Source organism: Micromys minutus (genome assembly GCF_963924665.1).
Source record: "Micromys minutus genome assembly, chromosome: 11".
Taxonomy (NCBI): Eukaryota; Metazoa; Chordata; class Mammalia; order Rodentia; family Muridae; genus Micromys; species Micromys minutus.
Window position 1 is genome coordinate 30,567,098 of NC_137980.1, and position 18,802 is coordinate 30,585,899.

An 18,802-nucleotide genomic window follows, 5' to 3' on the forward strand; every position below is an offset into this window, starting at 1 on the left:
TGATGCTGAGAAAGCAATAAGTAGCCTGCAGTTAACCTTATGCCAAATTCTGACTTTGATTGTTTCCTAGACTATAGTAGGATATCCTTCCTTCCTTCCTTCCTTCCTTCCTTCCTTCCTTTCTTTCTTTTCTTTCTTCTTTTGTATAAAACTGCATCTTCTTTATTTTTTTATACTTTTAATTTCAGAACAAAATAAAACAAACAAACAAAAAACCCTACAATACACAACACCCAACCCTGCTATTTTGTAGGAGGGGATCTTCCTGCCTTAAGGCACAAGGACAGGATAGAAGAGATTCTTGTAGACATGAGCAGACCCAGGTGGGTCAGGGCCAGTCAAGGCTGTTGGGGGAGCCACAGGGATATTATACAGAGGGCACAGGCTTCCTAGGAGCCTTTAATCCACTTCTTCCATGCAAGAGGCATCCTCATTAGGGAGATCTCATCAGGAACAGCAGCACTGGGCTCTTCTGTGGTGACCTCATCTTCATCAATGCCCAGGCCTAGTTTAATCATGTGGTTGATACAGTTGGAGTGAGTTTGGGGATCCTCAAGTGAGAAACCAGAGGAGAGCAGAGCAGTTTTGAACAGCAGCACTACCAGGTCCTTAACAGATTTGTCGTTTTTGTCTGCCTCAGCCTTCTGCCTCAGGGTCTCCACAATGGGATGGTCGGGGTTGATCTCTAGGTGTTTCTTGGCCATCATGTAGCCCATTGTAGAGTTGTCTTGAAGTGCTTGGGCCTTCATGATCTGTTACATGTTGGCTGACCAGCCATGGGTGCTTGTCACAATGCAGCAGGGTGAAGACACAAGCCTATTGGAGATTGTCACTTTTTCAAATTTCTTGTCCAAGATCTTCTTCATAAGCTTGCAGAGACTCTCAAACTTTGCCTTGCTATCTTCCATTTTCTTCTTCTCTTCCTCATCCTCTGGTAGCTCCAGGCCCTCCTTAGTCACTGAGACCATCAAATTCCTTGAGCTGCTGCACGCAGTACTCATCAATAGGCTCAGTCATATACACCACCCCAAAGCCTCGTTTCTACACACGCCCCACAAAGGCAGAGTTGGCCATTTGCTCTTGGCTCTCACCAGTGATATAATAGATGGACTTCTGGGTCTCCTTCATCTGAGACACATACTCTGACAGGGAGGTCATCTCATCTCCAGACTGAGAAGTAAAATAGCGAAGGAGCTCAGAGAGGCGGTGACGGTTAGCTTTAAATTCTTGGAGAACGTCTCATAAAATTTCTTGTAGTTCTCTTTGTCTTCAGGCAACTCGGAGAAGAGCTCAAGGCACTTCTTCACAATGTATTTGCAGGATCTTGTTCTGCTGGAGCGTTTCTCGGGGGATGTTCAGGGGCAGGTCCTCAGAATCAACCGCACCATGGATAAAATTGGGGTACTCAGGTTATCAGCTCATCACAGCTGTCCATGATGAACACACAACGGACATACAATTTTATGTTGTTTTTCTTCTTCTTGGTCTCAAAAAAGTCAAAGAAAGCTCACCAGGGAATGAAGAGCAATGTCCCGAATTCCAAATGACCTTCTGCAGAGAAGTGCCTGACTGCCAAGTGGTCTCCCCAATCATTGGTGAGGCTCTTGTAGAATTCTCCATATTCATCTTGAGTGATGTCATCTGGATTTCTGGTCCAGATAGGCTTCGTCTTATCCAGCTCTTCCTGGTCAATGTACTTCTCCTTTATCTTCTTTGTTTTCTTTTTCTTATCTTAGTCGCTGTCATCCTCCTCATCAGATCCCACATCCTCAAACTTAGGCTTCTCCTCATCTTCCTTATCTTCCTCCTCTTTCTCACCTTCCTCTTCCTCATCATCACTGATTTCCTTCTCTTGTTCCTTCTCCAAGTAGAGGGTGATGGGATAGCCTATGAACTGCGAGTGCTTCTTCACCACTTCCTTGCCCCCTCTCTCCTCCAAGTACTCTGTCTGGTCTTCTTTGAGGTGAAGGATCACTTTGGTACCCTGCCCAATGGGCTCACTGTGGTCTGCAGGGACGGTGAAGAATCCACCAGCAGAAGACTCCCAGGCACACTGCCATTGTGCTTCGTGATCACGACCAGGTTCTCCGCCACTAGATAGGCCGAGTAGAACCCGACACCAAACTGCCCAGCCATGGAGATGTCTGCACCAGCCTGGAAAGCCTCCACGAACGCATTCGTACCAGACTGAGCAATGGTTCCCAAGTTATTTATCATGTCAGCCTTGGTCATGCCAATGCCTGTGCTCACCCAAGTCAGCATGCACTCCTGAGGTTTGGGATGAAGTCAATTTTCAGCTCTTTCTCACTGTCCAACTTGGAAGGGTTCATCATACCAAATCTTGTCCAGGTCATCAGAAGCATTAGAGATGAACTCCTGGAAGAAAATCTCCTTGTTTGAGTAGAAAGTATTGATGATGAGGGACATGAGCCGGGTAATTTCTGCCTGAAAGGCGAAGGTCTCCACCTCTTCCTCTCCATGGTGCACTTCCTCAGGCACCTTGATGGGAAAACCAAGTAGTAGTACAGAGCAGGGTGTGCATGGGAAGCCTAGTCTGTGCGGGGGTGACTCAAGAGCAGGATATTCTTTCTTGATACAGAATATTGTGTTGTCATTACTTTTTAGGAGAAGGCTAGTTGTGATTTGATTTTCTGTTGCCGTAATAAAACTGATCAAAACAGACTTTGGAAGGAAAGAGTTTCTTTGGGTTCGAGGGTACAATCTGTTCTTGAGGCAAGCCAAGAAAGGAACTCTATGCAGTCGCTGAAACAGAGATCATGGAAAAATGCCACATTTTTTTTTAAGAACAGGAGTTAGTGAATTACAGGCTCTTTTGCACTTCATATTTAATCCTGGAGCTAGGAATAGTTTTTACAGTTTATAATGTAAAGACAAAAAAACAAAAAAACAAAAAAACAAACAAACAAAAAAAAACCAAACCAAAAAAACAAACTCTTCTGGCTTTTCTATTACAGCATTTATTAAAAAAAACAATGGACATTTGACTTTTGGTATGTGTGTGGCATATATGTTTACATGCATGCATGTGTGTGTGTGTGTGTGTGTCTTCTCATATATACACTAGGGTGTCTTCCTCTATTGCTCTCCAACCTTATTTGTTGAGACAGAATTCTTATTGAACCTGAAGCTTGACAGCAGGAATGGCTAGTCAGTGAACTCTCAGTATCAGCTTGTCTCTGCCCTTCAGTGCTAGATATCAATGATGTTTATGCAGGAGTCAAACTCCATTCCTATTGCATAGCAGGTACTCTTACTCAGAGAGCCATCTCCGCAGCCCTAGACACCTTGTTTCTTTGCTAGCAAAGCCTGAAGTGCCTACTGTCTAGTCCTCTACAGAAGACTTGACTCTTTGTTTAGGAGATAATTGTGATGCTGCACAGGTTCCCCATCAGGCTGATAGGCTAGCATCCTCCATAGCAACACATGTGCATTTCCAAGGGCCTGTTTATTTCCTCCTGGAGAGATCTTACCAGCATTCAATAATTACTCATAACTATTCTATGAAATCCAGTGTAAGACTCTGTTGCCCTATCTCAGGAAAGCCTGGAGCTTGTTGGAAGAAATAAACTTTTCTAAATTACTTGCGCTACATGTTATCTAACTTAATCCTCTCAACTTCCCTGTGAGGCATTGTTACCTTCCTTCTGCAGATGAAATAAATGCAAGACACAGAGGCTTTCCACATAGGGCTTGCCTTGGGGTCCCGGACACGTGATTCGGGGATAAGGGAGCCAAACAGGTGTAGGCAGAAACAGAGGCAATCTCCACATTGAATAATGAGCCAAGAGAGCATTATTATCATAATGTTTGATTAATCTATAAGTAGGAAACCTTTCTTTCCTTGGGAGTGTGCAAGCAAATTAAAAACCATCCTTTATGCACAGCAGAATTTCAGGAGCACATGCATGCGCTGCTGCTTGCTGCTCATGTTCAATTTGTTCTGCAGGTCATGGCCACAGGCCAGCACTGTATTTAGGTGAAATAAGAAAGTGCCTGAGTGCCCAAATTTTCTGCAGCTCCAATGTGGGATTTAAAGATTTGGGGGAGGAAGCTTCTTTCCATCCCCCAGTCCCTCCTATTTACTCACTGATGCTTAAAATACATTGAACAAGACACAAAGGTTTTCTTTCATTCACTATTGAAGATCTGCTTCTCTTCAGTAAGTTCCCAAAGCTCTCTTACTATGCTGTATGTCTTAATCACCACACTTATGACATCTTACAAACAGGGGCTGAGTTGTATTTTTATATCCCCATATCTACATAATGACAGGCTTAAAACAAGCCACTCACCAGGCATTTCTTAAGTGAATGAAATCTTTTGTTTTCTTAGTGGCTATTGTGTAACATTGTATAAAGTAGTGTAACATTGTAATATTAAAACATTCTATCAAGCAGGGAAGCTACTTAATCAGGAAGGTAAACAATTCAAAATCAGGAAGTCCCTGAAACTGACCAGATTCACCCTCCCTGCTATAGTAAGCAATAAAAGCTGAGAGTCCCTCTCAGGTAAAGCAAAACTGAGCTACAGAAGACTTTGAGACAAGCCAGGCTGCAAAGAAGACTCTGAGACCAGACCAGCTTTCTGGAAGAAATAGAAACCAGCCTAGCTGCATGGAAGAGGTTTAGACCAACTGAGGCACCTGGAAAGACACTCTTTGATCTTTTGAGCTGCCTACACGAAGCACAGTATGCACCAGGTTCTCAGCTTTGTGAGTTGTCCTGTCAAAATGTCTTTGAGTAATTTCTGCTCCTGTAACCCCACACTCATATTGCTGTAAGTGGCCCTTAACCCACATTCCCATAAATAACCTCACCAGAACTTATTTGTTTACCAACTGAAACTTTGATGGTATCTGTTATGGGTTGTCTACTTGGGATGTGTTGGGGCTCCTCAGGAAAAGTTTTGTCGCATAACAGTGGGAAATGACCAATATCAGAAAATTCTCTAAAAGACCTGTCTGGTGCTGAATTGGCGAAGAAAGGAAAGATCCAGAGAGTTTACAGAAGAAGCACATTCATCTCTTTCATACTTGTCCTTGTAGTCATTCTCTAATTTGGTTAGCTGAAAACAGAGCTTTGAACAACAGAGGAACAATATTTTCAGTTATTCCCATGCAAAATGTAGGCAGGTGGATATGGTCCTTCTTGTGTCCAAAGTGTAGAGTGTGCTGTGTAGTTCTACAGTAGGGCCACCAAGGGAACGTGTGCCACCTCTATTAGACAACATTGAGTCCTAAGACAGTTTCTAAGGTGTGTAACTCTGTGTGTGCCCCTATTGATCCAGGACCATCTGGTAGAATGGAGATAAGGCTGTGTCCCAATTTTTCCACAGAATTAGGGCCTAGTCACCTGCCCCTTCATAGTCATAGGGGTAATGATATGTTATGGTAAAACATCTTTTACATTCTAGGAGACTGGAACATTTGCTGGACCACACAGTTAATAACACCTTGAAGTCACTTAAGATTGCTATCCTACTGTGTACTCAGACTATTTCCTTAACTTGCCTTTGAAAGAGTTAAAATTTCAAGTTGGCCCCACTGACCTTGCCTTGAGGACAAGTATGCTTCAAGGCTAAGAACAAAATAACTTGTTTAAAGAAATGTCCCAAACCCAGACCGACTAGACTTGATAAGGTCTGGGCTGGCCTTGCAGTCCTGAGAGAAACAAAGTATGAAGGTCAGTGTGCCCCAAAATAGAGTGGCCTAGAGTTGAATTGTGTACAAAATGGACAGAGTGTGCCGATTTGAAAAAAAAAAAAACAATGAAATTGCTATGTGCTCGTTGCTAACTGCCTATGTAATTTTCCCTATATGTCCCCCCAATTGAGTTCAGGGTCAACTCCTCTATCTCCTGTGTGAGATATGTGTTGTCCCCAGAGCTCTGGTCTACCCCCTTCCCCTCAATAAACCTCTTGCCTGATTGCAGCAAGATAGGCTTTCCGTGAGTTCTTGGGTTCGAGTATCCTGGTACTTGAGTGAGGGCCTTCCCCAGTCCGGGGGTCTTTCACCTTTATGAGAAGAACATAACGCCCACCCTTCTTTGCCCTGGATTTCCCAGGTAATCAACTTTTCAACCTAAGGTAATACACAGCTGTAACGGGGGCGGGGGGGAGAGGTGGAATACTTATTCACTTTCCATAGCAAAAATAGAGTCTGAAAGCATCTTATAAAGTGAATGTTCACAAGAAATGCTGAATATTGCTTGACAAATGCTGCTGTAAGTTGTTTGTTTGCCATTTGTTATCTGAGTCAGAGCCTGTGACTTAATCTCTTAAGAGAGGGGTAGAGGCCAGCCATGAGCACGTGAAAGGAGAGAGGGGAAGGGAAGGGGAAGAGGAGGGATAGGGGTGAGAGCAAGGCTGCAAGAGGCCAAGAGGTCTAGAGAGGCAAGAGAGGCCAAGAGAGAGAGGAGGGGGCAAGCAGCCTCTTTTATGGTGTCAGGTCACTGGGGCAGAGCATACCTGGCTACTGCCAGGTAATTGAGGGGTGGGGTTTACAGAGTCCCAACAGGCACAAATGTGTGGCTACAAACCAGGGAGAGAAAGGAAGGAAGTATATAGGTTTCTCTTGACACTTGACTGTGGCTCACCTTGGGCTTTTGATTCTTTGGAGTTTAGGCTGAGAGTCATTCAGGTTTCCAAGTAATTGCATCATTCAGGAAAATGTCCCTGGCTTCAGAGTCTTTCACAACTATCCCATATATCAGACTGGACACTGCTGATGTGGAGGGCACAATGTAGCAGTGTCTCTTCAGAAAAGCCAGGGAGAGCATCCATTCATTTAACCTCCATTTCAGCCAGGCACCAGCTCCCTTTACCCGCATCCTTGTGCATAGACCCCCCCCCCTTTTTTAACAGGAGGACTGTTTATTTAGCAGCAACAGCATGTGGCAGAGCAGAGGCTTAGGCGAGGCTGCTCTGCTCAATGCCATATGTCTCCTTGAGGTACACAGCAGAAGCTGCAAACCTGTAGTAGCGAGGGACACAATCAGACAGCAGTGTCGGAGCATTATGAACGTGTCAGGATGATGAATTTTCTATAACAATGTCACCGTTGGCAGCACATGTAATGTGCTGTATCTCAATCAGTCATCTCTCATGATTTTGCATTGTGTAGAATCAAGCCCCCGTCACCCCCTGCCCTTTTCGGTCTGGGGGATGCTTATGATGGTGGTTGTTAAAGAAGCAGGAGTCTGCGATAATTTGAGTAAGCTCATTTGAGTTAACTATTGGCAGGAGGGAAGGGCGTATGTATGCAGGACAAGCACGTAGAGACAGAGGAACATGGGAGTGGGGGCTGGAGAGGGAAGGAGGCTGGAAGAACTAGAACGTTTACATCTTGGAATCTTTCTTACACCATCTAGGAAATGTATACAATTTACCCACAATCCTTTCCCAGGGTCAGCTAGCTCAAAGCTGGAATCTATTTGTAGCCCCTAAAGGCCCAACAGCTTGCAAGACAATCATTAGTCTCTCGAGTCCTTCTCTATTGTTTTCAAGTATACCACAAAACCCCCACTTAGCCTGCATCTGTTGGTCACTTCCTAGAACTAAGACACATCTCACTAATAAAAGGGTGTGTCCCTCCAGGTGACATTCAGAGTTTGCCTGGACAAAGCACCCTTCTCTATTCTGTTTACTGCTTCATGTAGATGAGTGTCCAGCCATCTCGGCTCAAGGTGGGAGCCCATTAAAGGGAATTAAGATGTATGAGTTGAAGATTTACATCTGTGAAATAAATGCTACCCTGTTGAGAGATTACAAGGAAGATGGATAAGAAATGGAATCAATCCTTCATCAGAGCAGTCATCAGCAGGCTGAGGGATGGTCGTGGAAACATATCAGGTCTCAATTTCTAGAATCTATAAATGTTACTTTATGAATAGAAAGATAGCAACCACGAGATGAGACCAGGAGCTATGCTGGGGAGCTTTACTAGGGAGCCACGTTCTGAGCCCGTTGCCTGTGGATATCGGCATGTGGAGATTATCTTGGCACACCCAGGAGGGCTCTGAACCTACTTACAAGTATCTTGAAAGAGAGTTGGAGGATTACACACCAGAGTAAAGGGGTAAGGCAGAAGCAGAGACTGGAATGGTGGGGGTGGTGTGTGAGGTTTCAATTTTATTGTAACTGAATTGGTTAGTCTTTCTTAAGTCTTATTTTTTGTATCTTATTTAAGAAGTGTTTGTTTTACGCTTAGATCATAATGATATGTTCTATACTTTTCAGCAAAAATATCTAGATTTTTTTCATATTTAAGTTGGTCATATGTATTGTAGAATTTAAACACGATGTAAGTAGACAACTAAATTATGCATCTTACATTATGCATCGATTATAAGTATATTTGAAGCTTGTTGTCTTAATGTTATTTGGTATTTCATTTGTTTGCATATATAAATATACATGTGTATATGTGTATATATGTGTATATAATCGTATTGTACATGAAGTATCTATTCTAGTCCATTGGTCTGTCTGCCTCAGCCATACTACTCACACATTAATAATTAAATAGTAGAAAGATGATACTTAGAAAGGGTACAGTCCCCCTCCTTCTTACCCATTGCTATCTTTGATCAGTGCACTGGTCAGTTCTTGTCAAATTTGCACAAACTAAAGACATCTGGGAAGTGAGAGCATCAGCAGTGGAACTGCCTCTATCAGACTGTCCTGTGGGCATGTCTGTTGGGTATTGTCTTGATTTTTGATTGATGTGGGGGTGGTACATTGAGTGGTACCACCCTTGGACAGGTGGTCCTGCCATGCATAGGAAACTGGTTTAGTACCTACAGGGGAGCAAGCCAGTAAGCAGCGCTCCTCCATCCATCAGCTCTGCTTTAGCTCCTGCCTCCAGGTTCTGCCTTGAGCTCCTGCTCTAGCTGTTCTACATGACTGCCTATAGCTCTTATGCTGAAATGAAGCCTTTCCTCCATTATGCAGCTTCTGGTCCTGTGCTCAGCACAGCAATACAGAACAAACTAGGAGCAAAAACTACATATTTGCATGATTGTAATTGGGAATGTAATACGCACAAATTTTATAACCTACTATTTTTATATAACGTGATACCATAAACACTTCATAGCCCAACCCTGAACATCACAAATGCTAGGTGATTTAGCACTGAGCCACACTTCAGCCAACACAAAACTTTAAATAGTCTTAAAGCTCTTGAATTTTAAGATGGGTCATAGCATTTTCTTGTGTCCTGTATCATATTAACCAAAACTATACCCATACTGCATGGTATTTACTCTATTTTCAGGTTTTTCTATTACAAACAACAGTAGCATAATTATATTTTTAGGATTATTGCCCTAGTATATGCTCTCAGAAACAGAAGGTAATTGATTGTATTGGCAATAGAACTTCGCATATTCTCCAGTACTTTTTGGAAGTGTTCATAAATTTAATTAGTTCTTCATTAGCAATAGCTACTCCCATTTTAAAAATGAAAGACAAGCTCATTATATTTAATAATTTGGCCTCCAGTAGGCTCTGTAAAATGAGGTTTAAGTATTCGTAAGTCATGAGGTAGGGAAGGACAGCATTTGGAGAAAAAGAAAGAGGAAGGATGAGCTTAGAGAATTTGTCCTAAAGCACTTCTGATTTTGTGTCAGGACAGAGGCTATTTCTGTGGACTCTGCTCACTGTACCCTTGTTTTCCTACAGGTCCCCCTCCCCCACACTGCATACGGATTTTTAGGAGATGCTGTTTTTTACAGATTGTTTAAATGCCTGTGAGGTGGAACCACCACCACATTGTTTATAAGGACCATCATCAGTCTCATTAGTTTAGCCTGTCTCCCTTTATTCTTTTTGACAGCTTCATGTTTATTTCACATCACAGAGGCTGAAAAGGGAAGCATGCAGAGGCAATTTGTTTTATTATAAATCAGTCACATACATTCGAGCTTGGTCAGGAATGTGCTTAGGATACTCTTCTCAACACTGCAAAAGGAAGTCAAGCCTGAAAGACAAAGCTAATTAGTATATACATTATAGTAATATAACAATTATATTAATGACATATAATATATTAATATTATAATTGATACAATAATATCTTATATTAACAATAGAATATATTAATATAAATATATTTAAATACCTATGTATATGAGTACACCAGAGCTGTCTTCAGACTCACCAGAAGAGGGCATCCGATCTCATTACAGATGGTTGCTGGGAATTGAACTCAGGACCTCTGGAAGAGCAGTCAGTGCTTTTAACCGCTGAGCCATCTCTCCAGCCATATACATTGTTTTCCTATGTTTATTTCCCACATGCTGGTTTCTTCTCTTTATTGACTTCTCTTTATATTTGTATAAAAGGAAAATGAAGAAAAAGATAAGTCCTGGTTATTGCAAACCATCCACAATTGCTTTGCATTTAGAATCCACTGCCTGAGTCCCTGGCATTCTAGCAGTGAGCGAGCTTTAGTAACTGATGAGCCTTTATCTATTGCTTACTGCTACTACAAGGCTAAGAGTAATTTTAACTTGGGCTGGAAAGATGGCTCAGTGGTTAAAAGCACAGTCTGCTCTTGCTGAGGATCCAGGTTCAATTCCCAGTCCCCACATGGTGACTGACAACCATGTGTAACTCCAGCAGAGGGGATCCCACACAGTTTTCTGACCTGTGAGGACACAGGCATACAAATGGCACACAGATGTACATATAGACAAAATGCTCATACAAAATACAGTAAGAAAATTTATAAACTAAATCACCTGAGTGTGCTGCCTTTGTATTACATCCCGACAGACATTTCCTTAAGACCCTGTCTCACTAGCTGGCCAGCATTTCTGAGGAATGCACAGGAATGTTGGTAGTATGAACTGAACACAATCAGCAGGAGGGAAATCTGCTAGTAGGAAACATGCTATAATTCCATCCCAGTAATCTGGCCCCACAAAGGGAAGTCCAGTCCCTACCTCGGGATCTACCCTCACCAACCCAGAAACACAGCCATCACCGAGCTTACATGCACAGGGAAAGGTGGAGAAAAGAAACCAAGATCTTTTCCACCGAAGACTGCCTTACCTTGAGTTCTGGCATTACTATGTACTAGCTGTTTCCTGGTCTACACTTTCAATTTGAAAGGTTAATTTAGTCAATGTATAATTTTTGAGGGAGGGCACAATTAGATAGATACTCAGTAACGGAAGGTTTGTATCTGGGACTTCGAACAGAGCCTAAAGGCTGCGACCATGTTGAGTATTATGAAGATGTCTCTGGCTTGTTCTTTTTGAAAGAATTCTATTCAAGAGTTTCAAGTTGGATTCTTTGGGAAGCAGTTTCAAAGGCGGAACCCAGAACACCGGAACAGTTTTGGGATGGACACTGTGAGGGTTTTGTCTGTGGCTGGGCACACCTGTGAGGACTTTTCTTGATCGAGGTGGAAGATCTCCCCTAATGTGGGTGGTGGAGTCCATGGCGTCCAGATATAAGGAGGTCCAGGCAATGGGGTAAATGATGGAATTAATGGCTTTTTGAGAAAGCTTTGTATTTTGACTACTTCTATTACTCTGGCAGGCTCATCCACCCTGTTGCTGCTGCTTCCATTCTCCCTGACTTCAGAAGCAGGTTCTTCAGTCTTCCAATGTGGACCGAAGATGACGCCCCAAGAGCTGGGCTTCTAGGCCGTCAGCTCAGCCTGGGGCTGCTGAGGCAGTCCACCACGCGGACTGAGCAGCTATCAGGATTTAGGCTGTTCAGTGTGAAGATCATAGCAATCGTTGAAGGAAGGACCCAGACTAAGTGCCCTTCAGAGATATTCCGGGCTGGGAATAGAAGCCAAGGCTTTTAATTTAGCTTTTGCCTGCAACAGGCAATTCACGGATGTAGGATTTCCCAGGAAGTGACCAACAGAGAAAAGGCTGTAGCGAGGTCAGTTCCTAGAAAGGGCTAACAGCTGAGTACAGATTTCCGATGATGTTTCTAGAGCTGGGGCTTAAGTTCTTTTATTCTGACCGCACGTCTCGGCGGAGCCTCAGTTGTCCGCTATAGCCTGAGTTCTGCTTCCTGTGTTCAAACCGCGCAACTCCCAGCATGCCTCGTCACTTCTGCCACATCACTTCTGGTCCCATCTAGACTCCGCCTCTTCATCCTTTCCTCCGACTTCCTTGGCATTTTTGCCTTTCTGAGTTTGGCACTTTTGGCTTAGCCAGTTGATCCCAAGTTCTATTTTCTTGCAAATGCTACAATCTACTCTCCCTTATTATGAGCTAAAACTGCTTTTGTGTACAGAAGCTGCCTTTTTAAAGTTTACTCATCACTTGGCCTGCAAATAGACTGGGTCCATAGCGAGAAGAATGCTCCCTATTGTAAATAATGCTTCAGGCAATAAGCGTGGATATTCCTGGTGTATCTGTGGCATGTGAATTTAGACTTTTAAACGTATATCCCAAGTTAACACAGCAGGATCATATGGTAACTCGTCTTCTAGTTTTTGAGGAAACTATCCTGTTCTGTGACAACAGCACAAATTTACATCCTGCTAACAGTTTGTAAGGATTCCCATCGGCTGCATCCTCAACAGCATTTATTGTTTGCTGTTCAAAGGGATCTCAAGGTAGTTTTGATTAGAGTTTCTATGATGGCTGGGGACGTCGAACATTTTATATCTTCTTTCAATACTAATCTTTGACCTCATTTGCTGATTTGTTGACTGGATAATTGTTATTCCTGAATTTAACTCTTTTTTGCCTTCTTTATAGATCTTAGGTGCTTACTCCCTATAAGACGTAGCTGGCAAGGATCTTCCTCTCATCCTATAGGCTGTCTTTTCCTGCTAGACCCTGCCGCCTTTGCTGTGCAGAGGCTTTTAAATTTCACACCGTACAGTTGGTCAGTTCTTAAAATAGTTTCTGGAGCTGCTAGAGTTCTGTTCAGAAAATTTGTGCCTGTGCCTATGTCTTAAAGTGTGGCCTCTGTTTTCTCCTAGCAATTTCAGGGATTCAGGGACCATTTGCTGAAGAGACTGTACTCTTCAGTGAGTATTTGCTGCCCTTGTCAGAGATCAGGGGCTGCAGCTGCATGGGGTATTTCTGCATCTGTCCTGTTCCATTCCCGGCTGTTGGTGTGCTGTGCCGTTGCTGGTTTTGTGACTGCGGCTCTGCAGGGTAGTTCGAAGTCAGGTACCGTGTTTCCTGTCACTGCTCTTTCTGCTCAGGATTGCGCTGGCTCTTTGGGGTCTTCTGTGATCACATTTAAGTACTTATTCTATTTTGGCAAAGAATGGAATTTTGGCGAGGATCTTATTGAATCTGTGCCCGATTCTAGGGCCATTTTTATATTACTAACTTGAGGATTCATGAGCATGGGGTTGGGGGTATTTCCATCTCCTAGTGTCTTTTTTTTTTTTTTTTTTAGTTTTTTTCACCACTTCTTAGTTTTCACAGTAGAAGTCTTTGTTCTTGAGGGTATTGTGAATGGGATTTTTTACTGAAATGTTCATAATTAATTTCTAGAAAACCTACTTGCTACTACAAGTTGCTATTTTCTTTTTTTTCAATAGCCAACAAGAGTTATTTTTATTAGATATTCTGTACCATATGTATACCATGGTATATACACTGCATACCATGTGTGTTCTTTTGTGACTGGGTTACCTCACTCAGGATGATAGTCTCTAGTTCCATTCATTTGCTTACAGATTTCATAAAGTCATTGTTTCTAATAGCTGAGTAGTACTCCATTGTGTAAATGTACCATACTTTCTGTATCCATTCCTCTGCTGAAAGACATCTGAGTTCTTTCCGGCTTCTGGCTATTATAAATAGGGCTGCTATAAACATGGTGGAGCATCTATCCTTGTTAGATGTTGGAGCATCTTTGGGATATATGCCCAGAAGTGGAATAACTGGGTCTTCAGTTAGTACTCTGTTTTCTGAGGAACCACCAGACTGATTTCCAGAGTGGTTGTACCAGCTTTCAATCCCACTAACAGTGGAGGAGTGTTCCTCTTTCTCCACATCCTCGCCAGCATCTGCTGTCACCTGAGTTTTTGATCTTAACTATTCCAACAATCTTAGGGTTGTTTTGATTTGTATTTCCCTGATGACTAGGGATGTTGAGCATTTCTTTAGGTGCTTCTTAGCCATCCTATATTCCTCAGGTGAGATTTCTTTGTTTAGCTCTGTACCCCATTTTTAATAGGGTTATTTGATTCTCTGGAGCCTAACTCCTTGAGTTCTTTGTATATATTGGATACTAGCCCTCTATCAGATATAGGATTGGTAAAGATCTTTTCCCAATCTGTTGGTTGTCATTTTGCCTTTATGACAGTGTTTTTAGCCTTACAGAAGCTTTGCAATTTCATGAGGTTGTATGTTGCTATGTTCTTGGAAGTGCTTATCAGACGTAAAATCTTTCTGACCTTTCTATAGTCTCTTTGTATATCAGAGATAGGATTTTTAATTGAGACAGGGCTAATAAACCAAATGCATAAGTTAGCTGGGATCAAGAAATTATGCTTCATAAAGTTAAATTTTTCTAAGGTTTCTTGTGTTGTTTCATGCTGTATTTGTTGTGGTTTTCTTCACTATGATCAAAATACTTGAAGCATTTATTCTAAGCAACAGTTCAAAGGATACAGTCAGTCATGTAGGGAAGGCATAGTTGTTCCCAGTGATGTACATCCTGCAACATCTACTTCCCCAAATAGTGCCACCAGCTGGATATGCATTGTTCAAACTCATGTGCTCATGAGGGACATTTCACATTCAAACCATAACATTTCTGCCCTGATCCCATAGGCTGGTATCCATCTCATGATGCAAATGCCTTCAGTTCAGCATGAAGTCCCAGAAGTCTTCCATTCTAAACGCTGTTCAAAAGTGCAGTGTTTCTTCCTGAGACTCAAAGCAATTGTTTGGCTGCAAATCTCTAAAAAGCAAAAACAGTTACATACTTCCAACATACAGTGGTCCAGGGTAAATGTTCCTGTTACAAAAGGGAAGAACAGAAGGATAACAGGAAAAGGACAAACCTAACCAAGATCAAAATCCAGAAAGGCAAACATTGAACTTCATCAGTTGTGACACAGTGGGCTTGGGTAAGCCTGCTCCTGATGGTATTGTCATACAGTGGACTTGGCTTGGCCTGCTCCTAATGATACTGTCATATTTTGCGCTAGGCTTAGTCTGCTCCTGATGGTACTGTCACACAGTGGGCTTGGGTAAACCTGCTCCTTCAATCCCATGACCTGCAGCATTTGAAGCCTCCCAGTGGACCAATTTCCTGTCCTCAGCTTTCCTTGGCACATTTGCCATGTCTCTGCAATAGCTATTACTCTGGGGTCTTCATTACAATCTAGGTGTTATCTTCATAGCTTTGTGAGTGGCTTACTCTAGAAATCAATTTAGGGAACCTGATCTGGCTTCAGAACATTTCTTGAACCTTGGTGTATGCCTCCAAGACCCCTGACTCTTGAGTTTTTCATGCCTACAAAACTAGTATCACAGGGGTGATACCAAGGTCAACTTCTATCTACAGAAACAGTAGGCTCTGCATACCTTTCAGATTTGAAAATAACTCCATCAGTGTCCCTGCTGGAAGACGTACGGGGGTGGGGGGGATGGGGGGATGGGGTGGGGTGGGTGGGGGGGGTAGGGGGGGTGTCTCCTGATTTAAGCTGTTACTTCAAAGGAATTCACCTTGTCCCATCCTCCTTGGGCAGAGTCTTTTCTCCAAGGTACTTCCTTTATTGTTGTAAAGTCTGAATGTTCTCCTTAATGATGCTAATCTGATAGGCATGGCCACATGATCTGTGTCCTTGTCTCCTTAGCTTTAACTAGCTTCAACTTCCCTTTCTTGCTTACTGTAAATCTGATGGAAGTAAGTATTGGCCACCAGAGAACCAGAGAACCACAGGACCTGGCTATCATTCTGTCTTGAAATTTCCCCCACCAAGCAAGTTAGTGAATTTGGCTTAGCTTGTGTTTTCAGGACATGGGCTAACAGCCAGGTTTGTGGCCAAATTCACACAATGGCCTCTGAAACCCCATGGTAACAGATCCTATTGTGAAAGCTTGTGTTGGCATTCTGGTCTTTTTGTCTTTTTTCTTTTCATTTTAATCTTCCTGGATTTTATTTTTCATATGAACATGCTAATATGTTGAGGGTGGATTGGTATGAATTGCTAATTAACAGCGGTTACAATCTTTCTCAGTCCCCTGGCTGACTCAAGAAAAGACTGTCAGTCAAACATCAGGTAACCCCCTTCTTATAACCTTTTATTGATTCTTTGTGAATTTCACATCATTCACCCCAATCCCACTCATCTGCCTGTTCCTTCGCATCCACCCTCTGCCCTTGCTGCCTTCCCACCAAACAAAATTATAATGATAGAATAAAAACTTCTTGTCATGGAAGCTGTAGTTTGTCACACAGTAAACTCTTTCCCCCACATATCTTTACCTGCAAATGTTCATCGCAGTGAGTCATTGGTCTGTTCTGAGGCCACTGGCTCCTGCTACACTCTCAAAACTGGATCCTCACAGGGACTTCTTCCAGATGTCCTGTTGTTGCCCTGTGTCATGGAGATCCTGCAGCTTTGGATCTGCAGGAGTGGCCCTTTCACTTGCTGCAGCGGATCATAAATGGGGTAGGTGTTGGGGTGAGCCAGCTCAAAGCCCTGGATCTGAGCCTGGGCGGTAACTGAGTTGGTAAACTGGCCATCTCTCGTGCACCCCCAGCACTAGTGTGAGCTCTTCCTGGCTAGCTCACTCAATGAACAGCCATGAAAGGTCAGGGTCAGCTCTCAGGTCCTCAGGACTGGGCCATCTGTGCCTTCGCCACCAAGGCCAGTGAGGTGCAGGGCCCATTCTCCCAAGTGCTGGAACTGCTGAGGGGCAGGGCCAGCTTTCTGGCTCTCACGACCCCAGGGTCAGCTCTCCCACCTGCTGTTGGTGGGACATTCTGGCCTTTTAAACATAACTTTAGGACCCCTCTAGAACCAAGGCTCCAAACTCCTCAACGTTTCTCTGTCACCGGTGGCATTCTGTATTATTTACCTGTTTTGTCATTGTGACCAAGTACCTGACAGAAATAATGTAAGTGTGGTAAGAAAGTCACAGTATGGCCTATGGGGACATTCCACACTAACACCATAGCACACCCCACTTTAGCCACAGCCTGGGGCCAAACGAGACAAATCTTAGTTGTATCCACATTGGAGCCAAATATTAAACATGAGCAGCTCCCTGAATGTTGGGGGAGCTGACACGGGATGTCATTCCAGAGCTGACTTTCTGCTCCATTACCGTGGGCATGCTGTTTCCATGAAGCTTTTAAAAAAACTTATGAGGAAAGCTCATGGTGGATTATATCATCATTATCATCATCACCACCATCGTTACCATCATCATCACCATCACCATCATCACCATCAATTATTTTTACCGTCATTCCCACCATCTGTACCATATTATGTCATATTACATCCGAGTGCTGTCATGGGCGGCTGTATACCATCAAACCGTACAGGTGATTCATTCTTCCTGCCTTACCAAGTCTAGAAAATTTAGGGTGTGGTATTTTAGGAGACAAGGGGATTTGGAAATAAGCAAAATGTTTAGAAAGCAAGTCACACTTGGTGGCTCACATTTGCAGGCTGAGAACAGGGAAAGTGGACGAAGGAAGGAAGACTGCCACAAATCTAAGGCCAGCCTAGGCAAAGCAGTGAGACTCTGCCTCAAGAATAAAAAAAAATTTAAATCCAACTAGAAATTGAAATAGTGCTTAATATTAGCAATTACTCATTATTTATAAATAATTGTGTTTATAAGTCCTATACTCTAAAGATATGCTGAAATATACATAGATGAAGTCACATGTCTTGATTCAAACCAATAGAGAGCACATAAATAAAGAACAGGCACATAAACAACGCTGGTCAGACACTGTTGGTAGTTGGATCCTGTACGGGGACGAACGTAGGAGTTCATGGCATCCTTGCTTACGTTTTTACTGGCTTGAGATATTTTGTAATAAAGTATTTCAAAAGCATAGAAAGTATCATTTTTATTTTAAACAGCCAGACACACTAAACCGGAAATGGTTGTAAAACTGGCCGAGTAGATGAGATTTTAGAGCAGACTAGAGTGAAGGACTCCGGTGTCCCTCTGTGGGTGTGTTGTCAGCGTTTGGAGTTAGATAATTTAATAAGACTGTTTTCTGCTCTCCGTGGCAGAAGACACAGCACATTTCCAGTCTTTCGCTTTGTAATATTTATGCTCTATCTTCTGAGAAGTGTTTTCATGTTCTATGAAGTATGTACACGCATGTTTCCATGTTCTGTGAAGTATGTACATGCATGTTTTCATGTTCTGCAAAGTATGTACACACATGTTTTTTATGCTCTATGAAGTATGTAGACACATTTCCATGTTCTATGAAGTATGTACACACATGTTTCTGTGTTCTATGGAGTATGCACACATATGTTTCCATGTTCTATGAAGTATGTACACGCATCCAGCCGTCCACACAGCTTCTGATTACAGTGGTCACTGATAATGCATCCTGTGTGAGCTATTTTCATTTTGTAGTTAATACATGTACATCGTGTTGGGTATTTCTTCGGTGTCAGTGAGACAGTACCTCGCTGGCATTATGAGATGTTCCTCTGGAATTATCCAACCTCTCACAAAGAAATGAGTCAGGTTATAGAATTACACCAAATCCCCTATCTTTTCTCTTCTCTGCCTGTATATATTCATTATACCCGAGACAGACAAATGAAGCTGTGGGTATCTTAGTCTTT

At 42.7% G+C, this 18,802-nt stretch overlaps 1 pseudogene across 1 annotated transcript in view; it reads right to left on the minus strand.

The window, feature by feature from the left end:
• Positions 1 to 399: 399 nt before the first annotated feature.
• The window catches only part of LOC308427383 (heat shock protein HSP 90-beta-like), a 34,610-nt pseudogene continuing 16,207 nt past the window's right edge, over positions 400 to 18,802 (minus strand). The window contains exon 3 of the transcript in view: positions 400 to 2,499. The product of the transcript in view is annotated as a heat shock protein HSP 90-beta-like (transcript). The remainder of the gene's footprint in view (positions 2,500 to 18,802) is intronic.